Source organism: Centropristis striata, chromosome 18 (genome assembly GCF_030273125.1).
Source record: "Centropristis striata isolate RG_2023a ecotype Rhode Island chromosome 18, C.striata_1.0, whole genome shotgun sequence".
Lineage (NCBI taxonomy): Eukaryota > Metazoa > Chordata > Actinopteri > Perciformes > Serranidae > Centropristis > Centropristis striata.
Window position 1 is genome coordinate 36028177 of NC_081534.1, and position 12125 is coordinate 36040301.

Genomic DNA, 12125 nt, shown 5'->3' on the forward strand with positions numbered 1-12125 from the left:
AACATCTCCTACCATACTTATGCCGATGACACACAACTCTACATTTCAGTGTCCTCACACGACTACAGTCCCTTACTCTCATTGAGTAACTGTATTCATCAAATCAATGAGTGGATGTGCCAGAACTTTCTCCAGCTAAATGCAGAGAAGACAGAGGTGATCATTTTCGGCCCTAAAAATGAAAGATCTAAGATCAGCGCTCACCTTGGCTCTATGTCATTGACAGCTACAAATCAAGCCAGAAATCTTGGTGTAATTATTGACTCAGACCTGAACTTCAACAGCCATCTAAAGCTTATCACTAAATCTGCCTATTACCACCTGAAAAACATAGCTAGAATTAAGGGTCTTCTGTCCAAACAAGACATGGAAAAACTTATCCATGCATTTATTTTTAGTAGGTTGGATTACTGCAATGGCATCTTCACAGGTCTTAACAAAAAATCAATCAGGCAGCTGCAGCTGATCCAGAACGCTGCCGCCAGAGTCCTCACAAACACCAGGAAACTGGACCATATTACACCGGTCCTTAAATCACTACACTGGCTTCCTGTGAGTCAGAGGATAGAGTTTAAAATCTTACTGCTGGTCTACAAAGCTCTGAATGGTCTCGGACCAAATTACATGCTTGATCTGCTCCCTCTCTATGAAGCATCCAGACCCCTTAGGTCATCTGGAACTGGCCAAAAACAAGAACTAAGCGGGGTGAGGCAGCTTTCAGTTATTCTGCTCCTCACCTGGAACAAACTACCTGCAGATCTGAGGTCTGCCCAAACGGTCAGCTCCTTTAAATCAGGACTAATGCACCAATGGTAAAACGGTCCGGGTATCATAGTATAATTCCTTTTTCTGTCCAAACGAAAATACGAAAAAAGGAAAACAGCGCCCCCTTTTCCTTTTTTCGTTTTAAACCAAAAACGAAAAAACGGATTTTGCTATCAGCATCAAAATACGAAATAACCAAACAACCTAAATGAAATAACGGCCGTTATTTGTTTTTTGCAAATTCATTTTTCCTTTTTTCGTTTCTCATTTATTGATTTGACGTCGGACACATCGGAAGCGGAAAAATAAAAGTCCCGTCAAAATAAAAGTCCCGTATTAATAAGTACTTATTATCGAGCATAAAAAATAAAAATAAAGTATCATCATACACTAGTATAGGCTACTGTTGTCTGAACCATGCATGTTTCACATTTATTAACATAGTTATTATTGATTATTAATTATAACTAATGCCAGGCCTAACGCCATAAATGAAAGCTATCGCTATGAAAGAGTTTTTTTTTCTTCAAGATAAATGAAGTAGGACATTAAAATATTCCCTTTGATTAGATAGGCTATAGCACGCTCAAAACGTTGTCATATCCTTTAATTACAGCCATAGGCGGCGGGTGAGCCTGACGTTTGGGAAGCCTATCTGACCACATGTTATACACAGCGCCCGGTGCTGCTGATCGCTTCTGAAGTACTTTTATGTTGTTTATCTTATCACCATGGCAACGCGTTGTCACCGGCAACTTGTCAGCATAGTGACGAACGGGCAGCAGCTGCAGCGACAACCTCACACACATTATAAACATAATAATTATTAAAAATGAGAAAAACCTTTATCCCCGGTTAGAGTTAACTGATTTTATTGTCCGGTTCTGAGCTTTGTGCTCTGTGCGCGTTCACATCGAAGGAGCTGCGATCGCGAGCAAGCTTCCCCCATATTCCAGGGATTTATTATGATGCAGCTGCTGCGTTGCCATGGTGATGAGATAAACAACATAAAAGTTCTTCAGAAGCGATCAGCAGCACCGGCGACTACGCGGCGCTCTGTATAACATGTGGCCTTCCCAAACGTCAGGGTCACCCGCCGGCTTTAGTTATGATTATAATTAATAATCAATAATAATTATGTTAATAAATGTGAACCATGCATGGCTCAGACAACAGTAGCCTATACTAGTGTATGATGATACTTTTCCCCTCTTTTTATGCTCGATAATAAGTACTTATTAATACGGGACTTTTATTTTGACGGGATTTTTATTTTTCCGCTTCCGATGTGTCCGACGTCATATCAATAAATGAGAAACGAAAAAAAAGGAAAAATGAATTTGCAAAAAACAAATAACGGCCGTTATTTCATTTAGGTTGTTTGGTTATTTCGTTTTTTGATGCTGATAGCAAAATCCGTTTTTTTCGTTTTTGGTTTAAAACGAAAAAAGGAAAAGGGGGCGCTGTTTTCCTTTTTTCGTATTTTCGTTTGGACAGAAAAAGGAATTATACTATGATACCCGGACCTAAAACACTAATATTTTCTGAATGTAATTATTGTAATGTTGCAAACTGAATAAATCAATAAAAAGTAGATAACATAAAACCAAAATCAGTGATTAATGTCAAGATGTTTCCACTCTGTACATCTTCCAACACTTCCTCTCATCAGACGCTCAGATTCAAACATGAATGACACAATACAAACTGAATGTGATGGTGAAACTGATCTGAGAACAGTCTGTAAACTGTTCAGCTGTTCATGTGTGAATGCAGGACATACTGTTGATTTTAAGGGACCAGATTTCACATTGTGTTTTATTATGAGGGAGGACAGTTCAGTGGTGACTGAGCTCTTAATATTTATACATCACATTATCTTTTTGAAGAGTTTCAGCCTGTTTCTCTGTCACACTGACAAACTGAGGAGCTCTGCTTCATGTTGAACAGCAGTTAGGACTCATGTTGGATAGAAAATCATTGTGTCTGTGTTTCTTCCTCCAGGGTGGACCATGGTGGAGAGCACAGGTTAAAACCTGGTCTGAGGAAGTGTAAGTGTGGATTACATTTGACTAATGAAGACAAAACAGCTTTAAATACAATGTTAATAGTTGTGATATTTATTCATTAAAACATGACTGACAACATGTGTCATCATTAAACTTTATAGAAATGATCAACATCAGGACACAAAGAAAGAATAAACCCTTCAGATGTGTCTGATGATAAACTGCTGCTGTGTTGTGTCTTTTTCTCTCCATCAGATTTCTGTCAACTCACACTGGACACAAACACAGTAAACAGAAGACTCAAACTGTCTGAAAACAACAGGAAGGTGACACGTGTTGGAGAGTATCAGTCATATCCTGATCATCCAGAGAGATTTGACTTCTCTCCTCAGCTGCTGTGTAGAGATGGTCTGACTGGTCGCTGTTACTGGGAGGTCGAGTGGAGCGGAAGAGTTCATGTAGCAGTGAGTTACAGAGGAATCAGCAGGAAAGGAGACAGTAAGGACTGTGCGTTTGGATTCAATGATCAGTCCTGGAGTCTGAGCTGCTCTGATAATGGTTACTCTGTCTGGCACAATAAAAGAGTAACAGACCTCTCCTCCTCCTCCTCCTCCTCCTCCTCCTCCTCCTCCTCCTCCTCCTCCTCCTCCTCCTCCTCCTCCTTCTCCTCCTTCTTCTCCTCCTCCTCCTCCTCCTCCTCCTCCTCCTCCTCCTCCTCCTCCTCCTCCTCCTCCTCCTCCTCCTTCTTCTCCTCCTTCTTCTCCTCCTCCTCCTCCTCCTCCTCCTCCTCCTCCTCCTCCTCCTCCTCCTCCTCCTCCTCCTCTGGTAGAACAGGAGTGTATGTGGACTGTCCTGCTGGCTCTCTGTCCTTCTACAGAGTCTCCTCTGACTCACTGATCCACCTCCACACCTTCAACACCACATTCACTGAACCTCTTTATCCTGGGTTTAGGTTTAGGTCCTCTGGTTCCTCAGTGTCTCTGTGTGGTCTGTAGGACGGAGACGACTTCCTGTCCTGTGGTCTGAATGTTGGATGAAGCTTCACTTTGTTTAACATTTGATTCTCTGATTGTTTCTTTAATGTCTCAAATGTTTTCTTCTTATAAACGGTGAAATGATCTCAGGGCTGAACTCTGATTTTCTCTTGAATCAAGTTTTTTTTGCAGCTTCTAACAAATGTAAATCTGATTCTGTTTTAAAGAGGAATAAAGACATTACCTTCACAATCCAGACTCATTTTCTTATGTTCAAAACCAGATGTAGTCTCATATTTATCTTCAGGATTTTCTGATTTATGAAATGATAAAAGTAAAAAAACTGTTAAAATTGTTTAAATGTATGAGAATAAAGTCATACATTTATGAGAATCAAGTCATAAATCATCATCATCATGAGCTGCACTGATGCCTTCACCTTATCACATGTAATGGGATTATTCATATTAAAGCTAGTAAAGAAGACATACAAACTGTCCTACAGAGTCTAACTGCAACTAAAAATGAACTCCTTAATGTCTGTTTTATCTTCTTATCAAAGTTTTAGGTTTCAATGTTGCTTTAATTCAGAGAAATTATGATATAAAAATTGCAGTAACTACAAAATCAACTTAAAACTAAAACAGAGCGCAGTAATTACACCTATCACGGTCTGATTTGACTGGTAGGACAATAAAAATAGAAATTATAAGTTTATTTGATAGGGGAATTATTATCTAGATAGTGATGAAGTAAAAAAGTGAGATAAAATGATATTAAGACTAAAATATAACATTAATTCAAACTATTAAGTCTAAAATATGCAAATCTTTGAGTAGAACACTTTGAATTACACTGAAAACAAAATCAGTTTGAAAATGTTTATTTTTTAAACAAAATATAAAAGCTGAAAGAAAACAATAACATTGTTGTTACTGCTCTCATCATCAATACATGTAGAAATAAGTGTCATATCACTGACCCACTGAAAAAAAAGATTTTTGGCCCTGTAATTATTATTTTAATCATCTTTATAAATCCTACAAAGAAATACGAATTCAGTGCTTTTCCTTTAAAACATCAGTTTTTCATGTGGTGCATCACTGAGTGATTGTTTGTCTCTTCCTGTAAGTCGCTTTGGATAAAAGCGTCTGCTAAATGACTAAATGTAAATGTTTGTTATTATGTGTCTCAGTTTTAATGTAAATTGAATCATTGGTCCCAGTAATGTTCACTAAACCAGTTCATTGGCTTCATTAGTTCATATTTACCAGTCAAATGTCATTGAGGGACATCAGTCAATCTGATATTTATTTGTGTATTTTCATAAAAATTAAGTGGTTCTATTAAAGAAATATTACTTAGAAACAGCCTGAGTAAAGATAACAAACACTTTCTGTGTGGAAAACCTTGCCGAGCTTATTTTAAGCTAATGTCACTCCAACACATTTGGCTGCCCATTAAAAAAAACATTCAAAAACTTTTCCTCAGATTTCTCAGAGTCGCGGGGGCAGCAGGCTAAGCATGTGTCATTTTGTCTTTGTTGGTAATTTTGCGTCTTTTTGGTCATTTTGTGTCTTTTTTTTGGTCGTTTTGTGTCTTTTTTGGTCATTTTGTGTCTTTTTAGTTATTTTGTGTCTTCTTTTGGTCGTTTTGTGTCTTTTTTAGTTATTTTGTGTCTTCTTTTGGTCGTTTTGTGTCTTCTTTAGTTATTTTGTGTCTTTTTTAGTTATTTTGTGTCTTTTTTGTCATTTTGTCTTTGTTGGTCATTTTGCGTCTTTTTGGTCATTTTGTGTCTTTTTTTGGTCGTTTTGTGTCTTTTTTAGTTATTTTGTGTCTTCTTTTGGTCGTTTTGTGTCTTTTTTAGTTATTTTGTGTCTTTTTTAGTTATTTTGTGTCTTTTTTGTCATTTTGTCTTTGTTGGTCATTTTGCGTCTTTTTGGTCATTTTGTGTCTTTTTTTGGTCATTTTGTGTCTTTTTTGGTCATTTTGTGTCTTTTTGGTCATTTTGTGTCTTATTCTCACTGGGTCAGCATCGTCTGCTGCTGGTGGCTCTAATCAGGATTAACTGAATGTGTAACGGCTGCAGGTCCGTCATACGCATTCATTATAATCACTGTGTGAGATTCCAGCGACTCCGTATCCGCTGCGTGGTGAGTCCGTCGTCACACGGCCATCCATAGATATATAATAAACAATATAACCTTTCTTTCATATATATATATATATATATATATATATATATATATTAGGGCCGGGACTTTAACTCGTTAATTAAGATTAATTAATTACACACAAATTAACGCGTTAAAAAAATTGACGCATTTTAATCGCACTTATTTTTGCACGGCGGAACGTTTCTCCCTGGATGAGTTTCAGGAGGAGCGATTATACTGGAGCACCAACTAGCGTTGATGAGTTGAGACAACAACAAACCACAGTGAACATGAAGGAAGAAGCTGATGAGACCTTTGGTTGGCCCCGTGGATGATGGGACATTTAGTTACTAAAAACCAACGGATGGAAGCGTCCATAAGAGCATGGTTGTGTTGCTAGGCAACAAGGAATTCACATATACTGCCAATACTTTACATTGAGCTGATAATACTTGTGTACTTTTACTGCTGATACTTAACATGGAGCTGATAATACTTGTGTACTTTTACTGCTTATACTTAAGTGGAGTTGATAATACTTGTGTACTTTTACTGCTGATACTTCAAAGGGAACTTGTGTACTTTTAGTGCTGATACTTCAAAGGCAACATGTGTACTTTTACTGCTGATACTTCAAATGCAACTTGTGTACTTTTACTTTGTTACTTGAAAGACAACTTGTGTACTTTTACTGCTGATACTTTACATGGAGCTAATATTAATTGTGTATATCTACTGCTGATACTTTATATGGAGCAGGTAATATTTGTGTACGTTTACTGCTGATACTTTATATGGAGCTGGTAATATTTGTGTATATCTACTGCTGATACTTTACATGGAACTGGTAATACTTGTGTACTTTTACTGCTGATACTTTACATGGAGCTGATAATACTTGTGTACTTTTACTGACAATACTCTACATGGAGCTGATAATACTTGTGTACTTTTACTGCCGATACTTTACATGGAGCTGATAATACTTGTGTACTTTTACTGCTGATACTTCAAAGGCAACTCATGTACTTTTACTGCAGATACTTCAAAGGCAACTTGTTTACTTTTACTGCTGATACTTTATTGACAACTTGTGTACTTTTACTGCTGATACTTAACATGGAGCTGACAATAGCTGTGTACTTTTACTGCTGATACTTTACATGGAGCTGATAATACTTGTGTACTTTTACTGCTGATACTTTACATGGAGCTGATATTACTTGTGTACTTTTACTGCCAATATTTTACATGAAGCTGAAAATGCTTGTGTACTTCTACTGCTGATACTTTACATGGAGCTGATATTACTTGTGTACTTTTACTGACAATATTTTATTGACAACTTGTGTACTTTTACTGCTGATACTTAACATGGAGCTGATAATACTTGTGTACTTTTACTGCTGATACTTAACATGGAGCTGATAATACTTGTGTACTTTTACTGCTGATACTTAACATGGAGCTGATAATACTTGTGTACTTTTACTGCTGATACTTTAACTACTTTAAGCTGATAATACTTGTGTACTTTTACTTCTGATACTTCAAAGGCAACTTGTGTACTTTTACTGCTGATACTTCAAAGGCAACTCATGTTCTTTTACTGCTGATACTTCAAAGGCAACGTGTTTATCTTTACTGCTGATACTTTAAAGGCAACTTGTGTACTTTTACTGCTGATACTTTATTGGCAACTTGTGTACTTTTACTGCTGATACTTCAGAGGCAACTTGTTTATCTTTACTGCTGATACTTTAAAGGCAACTTGTGTACTTTTACTGCTGATACTTTATTGGCAACTTGTGTACTTTTACTGCTGATACTTCAGAGGCAACTTATGTACTTTTACTGCTGATACTTCAAAGGCAACTCGTGTACTTTTACCGCTGATAATTCAAAGGCAACGTGTGTACTTTTACTGCTGATACTTCAAAGGCAACTTGTTTACCTTTACTACTTATACTTTATTGACAACTTGTGTACTTTTACTGCTGACGCTTCAAAGGCAACTCATGTACTTTTACTGCTCATACTTTATTGACAACTTGTGTACTTTTACTGCTGATACTTCAAAGGCAACTTGTGTATTTTTTCTGCTGATACTTAACATGGAGCTGACAATGCTTGTGTACTTTTACTGCTGATACTTTACATGGAGCTGACAATACTTGTGTACTTTACTGTCAATACTTTACATGGAGCTGATAATACTTGTGTACTTTTACTGCTGATACTTTACATGGAGCTGATAATACTTGTGTACTTTTACTGCCAATATTTTACATGAAGCTGATAATGCTTGTGTACTTCTACTGCTGATACTTTTCATGGAGCTGATAATACTTGTGTACTTTTACTGCCAATATTTTACATGGAGCTGATAATACTTGTGTACTTTTACTGACAATATTTTACATGGATCTGATAATACTTGTGTTCTTTAACTGCTGATACTTCACATGGAGCTGATAATACTTGTGTACTTTTACTGACAATACTTTACATGGAGCTGATAATACTTGTGTACTTTTACTGCCAATATTTTACATGGAGCTGATAATACTTGTGTACTTTTACTGCCAATATTTTACATGAAGCTGATAACGCTTCTGTACTTCTACTTCTGATACTTTACATGGAGCTGATAATACTTGTGTACTTTTACTGCCAATATTTTACATGGAGCTGATAATACTTGTGTACTTTTACTGCTGATACTTAACATGGAGCTGACAATAGTTGTGTACTTTTACTGCTGATACTTAACATGGAGCTGATAATACTTGTGTACTTTTACTGCTGATACTTAACATGGAGCTGATAATACTTGTGTACTTTTACTGCTGATACTTTAACTACTTTAATCTGATAATACTTGTGTACTTTTACTTCTGATACTTCAAAGGCAAATTGTGTACTTTTACTGCTGATACTTCAAAGGCAACTCGTGTACTTTTACTGCTGATACTTCAAAGGCAACGTGTAAACTTTTACTGCTGATGCTTCAAAGGCAACTTGTTTATCTTTACTGCTGATACTTTAAAGGCAACTTGTGTACTTTTACTGCTGATACTTTATTGGCAACTTGTGTACTTTTACTGCTGATACTTCAAAGGCAACTTTTGTACTTTTACTGCTGATACTTTATTATCAACTTGTGTACTTTTACTGCTGATGCTTCAAAGGCAACTTGTGTACTTATACTGCTGATACTTCAAAGGCAACTCGTGTACTTTTACCGCTGATAATTCAAAGGCAACGTGTGTACTTTTACTGCTGATACTTCAAAGGCAACTTGTGTACTTTTTCTGCTGATACTTAACATGGAGCTGACAATGCTTGTATACTTTTACTGCTGATACTTTACATGGAGCTGACAATACTTGTGTACTTTTACTGTCAATACTTTACATGGAGCTGATAATACTTGTGTACTTTTACTGCCAATATTTTACATGGAGCTGATAATACTTGTGTACTTTTACTGACAATATTTTACATGGATCTAATAATACTTGTGTACTTTTACTGACAATATTTTACATGGAGCTGATAATACTTGTGTACTTTTACTGCCAATATTTTACATGAAGCTGATAACGCTTGTGTACTTCTACTTCTGATACTTTACATGGAGCTGATAATACTTGTGTACTTTTACTGCCAATATTTTACATGGAGCTGATAGTACTTGTGTACTTTTACTGACAATATTTTATTGACAACTTGTGTACTTTTACTGCTGATACTTAACATGGAGCTGATAATACTTGTGTACTTTTACTGCTGATACTTAACATGGAGCTGATAATACTTGTGTACTTTTACTGCTGATACTTCAAAGGCAACTCATGTACTTTTACTGCAGATACTTCAAAGGCAACTTGTTTACTTTTACTGCTGATACTTTATTGACAACTCGTGTACTTTTACTGCTGATACTTAACATGGAGCTGACAATAGCTGTGTACTTTTACTGCTGATACTTTACATGGAGCTGATAATACTTGTGTACTTTTACTGCTGATACTTTACATGGAGCTGATATTACTTGTGTACTTTTACTGCCAATATTTTACATGAAGCTGAAAATGCTTGTGTACTTCTACTGCTGATACTTTACATGGAGCTGATAATACTTGTGTACTTTTACTGACAATATTTTATTGACAACTTGTGTACTTTTACTGCTGATACTTAACATGGAGCTGATAATACTTGTGTACTTTTACTGCTGATACTTTAACTACTTTAAGCTGATAATACTTGTGTACTTTTACTTCTGATACTTCAAAGGCAACTTGTGTACTTTTACTGCTGATACTTCAAAGGCAACTCATGTTCTTTTACTGCTGATACTTCAAAGGCAACGTGTTTATCTTTACTGCTGATACTTTAAAGGCAACTTGTGTACTTTTACTGCTGATACTTTATTGGCAACTTGTGTACTTTTACTGCTGATACTTCAGAGGCAACTTGTTTATCTTTACTGCTGATACTTTAAAGGCAACTTGTGTACTTTTACTGCTGATACTTTATTGGCAACTTGTGTACTTTTACTGCTGATACTTCAGAGGCAACTTATGTACTTTTACTGCTGATACTTCAAAGGCAACTCGTGTACTTTTACCGCTGATAATTCAAAGGCAACGTGTGTACTTTTACTGCTGATACTTCAAAGGCAACTTGTTTACCTTTACTACTTATACTTTATTGACAACTTGTGTACTTTTACTGCTGACGCTTCAAAGGCAACTCATGTACTTTTACTGCTCATACTTTATTGACAACTTGTGTACTTTTACTGCTGATACTTCAAAGGCAACTTGTGTATTTTTTCTGCTGATACTTAACATGGAGCTGACAATGCTTGTGTACTTTTACTGCTGATACTTTACATGGAGCTGACAATACTTGTGTACTTTACTGTCAATACTTTACATGGAGCTGATAATACTTGTGTACTTTTACTGCTGATACTTTACATGGAGCTGATAATACTTGTGTACTTTTACTGCCAATATTTTACATGAAGCTGATAATGCTTGTGTACTTCTACTGCTGATACTTTTCATGGAGCTGATAATACTTGTGTACTTTTACTGCCAATATTTTACATGGAGCTGATAATACTTGTGTACTTTTACTGACAATATTTTACATGGATCTGATAATACTTGTGTTCTTTAACTGCTGATACTTCACATGGAGCTGATAATACTTGTGTACTTTTACTGACAATACTTTACATGGAGCTGATAATACTTGTGTACTTTTACTGCCAATATTTTACATGGAGCTGATAATACTTGTGTACTTTTACTGCCAATATTTTACATGAAGCTGATAACGCTTCTGTACTTCTACTTCTGATACTTTACATGGAGCTGATAATACTTGTGTACTTTTACTGCCAATATTTTACATGGAGCTGATAATACTTGTGTACTTTTACTGCTGATACTTAACATGGAGCTGACAATAGTTGTGTACTTTTACTGCTGATACTTAACATGGAGCTGATAATACTTGTGTACTTTTACTGCTGATACTTAACATGGAGCTGATAATACTTGTGTACTTTTACTGCTGATACTTTAACTACTTTAATCTGATAATACTTGTGTACTTTTACTTCTGATACTTCAAAGGCAAATTGTGTACTTTTACTGCTGATACTTCAAAGGCAACTCGTGTACTTTTACTGCTGATACTTCAAAGGCAACTTGTTTATCTTTACTGCTGATACTTTAAAGGCAACTTGTGTACTTTTACTGCTGATACTTTAAAGGCAACTTGTGTACTTTTACTGCTGATACTTCAAAGGCAACTTTTGTACTTTTACTGCTGATACTTTATTATCAACTTGTGTACTTTTACTGCTGATGCTTCAAAGGCAACTTGTGTACTTATACTGCTGATACTTCAAAGGCAACTCGTGTACTTTTACCGCTGATAATTCAAAGGCAACGTGTGTACTTTTACTGCTGATACTTCAAAGGCAACTTGTGTACTTTTTCTGCTGATACTTAACATGGAGCTGACAATGCTTGTATACTTTTACTGCTGATACTTTACATGGAGCTGACAATACTTGTGTACTTTTACTGTCAATACTTTACATGGAGCTGATAATACTTGTGTACTTTTACTGCCAATATTTTACATGGAGCTGATAATACTTGTGTACTTTTACTGACAATATTTTACATGGA